The following is a 2,064-nucleotide window of genomic DNA, read 5'->3' on the forward strand; positions in this document are numbered from 1 at the left end:
ATATATATATATATATATATATATATATATATATATATATATATATATATATAGATAGGTAGATATATTTATATATACATATATCATATGTATATAGATTTTTATACATGTATGCATATATGTGTATATACATATACATACATACACATACATATATACATGCATACATACATGCATATATACATACATACATACATATATATATATGTATATATATATATATATGTATGTATGTATGTATGTATATGTATGTATGTATATATGCATGTATGTATGCATGTATATATGTATGTGTGAGTGTGTGTGTGTAGATAGATAGAACGATAGATAGATAGATAGATTGATAGATATCTGTAGTAGAAAATATAAACTGCATAGTGTATTAAAAATAGAACGAGCGAGTACATAGGTCAACATAGTTTACATTCAACTTCCTGCTTACTAAGACTACTACATTTGCACTGTAGTCCTTACCACACACGCTTTGTGTAACCGGGTAAGTAAACAAACAATACAAGAAAGTATAATATTTGCTGTTGTTACTTTAACCGCTCTTCTCTTTATATATAATAATCTACCATTCGTCTGATAAATGTTAAATTCCCAACGAATTCATTTTCTTTACTAGAAGAATATTTTCTGCTGAATTTTAAAATTCTATGAGGTAAGTTTTATGTCACATGGTGATCTCGCTATGTCAAATTTTCCTTGGTTAACTCATCACAGTCTTAATTACAGTGACGTATTGACAGACGAAGGCAGCATCTTAAGAATATCACGTATTCGTTGTGATATGAAAGGTGTCGTATGTCATGAAGTGCTTAACCACAACGAAACAATTAATGCGGAGACGTATAGATTGTGATTTTGCTATCATTAATGAAGGGATCAGATTTTATGTATTAATTAAATTTATTCAAATGGAAGAAGGATCTTCTACATTTCCCTCTTGATATACCATAGGAAATTCCAGCCAAGAAAGCGCAATCCGAACAATGCGATATTAATATTGAAAGACGATACTTCCGTCTTTATGAAGGCAAAGACACCCGAAGTAAGTTGGTAAATTTTATATATATATATATATATATATATACATACATATGTTCTGAAAGTCTTAATGCATTTCCTGTATTAATGTATGCCATAAATACAAGATAATTATTTAATCTTTGTTTCTTCTTTAAATTATATTGTTTACCACACACACACACACACACACACACACAAACACACACACACACACTTACACACACACACACACACACACACACACACACACACATATATATATATGTATATATACATATATATGTGTGTGTGTGTGTGTGCGTGTGTGTGTGTGTGTGTAATAGAAATATGTTTCACAAAGAAAATAGAAACTCCACATAGAAAAGGGGTGGGGAAAGTAAGAAGAAAAAAAGGCGAAAATGCACATTGGATATCAAAACGAAAAGTAACGATAAATATATAGTTAGATGAACTGAGGTAGTAAAATCGTAAATTAGGGATCCAAGGTAGTATTTAAAAACCAACATAAAAACCTTTTGCTTTCACTGCATTTATTACAAGAAAGAGCTAGGTTTCTTTGTCTTATGTTTTACATAGACAAACATGTTTCCGGTTACTGATACATGTCCTCTCCAAGAGTAATATTATAAATTTACACAAGTTAATATCCGGAAAAGAAAATAGGAATTTTGAAAGACCTTCGAGAGGCTTTAAACAAAGAATGGCTGTGGTGTAAGGATTGAAACGGTAACAATACCGATCTCGACGCTGCTAACCAACCTCCTGCAATCGAATATATCTTTACCATAAACGATAAAAAAGCTATAATATTCTCAAATATGAGTGGCCTAGCACACCATCTTACAGACATAGTTTGAAATTGTAATTAAGATCTAAACTTGATTGACAGTTACGATCTCATACATATACTATACATGTATACCTCATATATAGAATTGTATGTATGTATGACTGTATTTATGTATGTCTGTATGTATGCATGTATGCATGTTTGTATATATGTATGCATATATATATATATATATATATATA

Source organism: Octopus bimaculoides, chromosome 1 (genome assembly GCF_001194135.2).
Source record: "Octopus bimaculoides isolate UCB-OBI-ISO-001 chromosome 1, ASM119413v2, whole genome shotgun sequence".
Classification (NCBI taxonomy): Eukaryota; Metazoa; Mollusca; class Cephalopoda; order Octopoda; family Octopodidae; genus Octopus; species Octopus bimaculoides.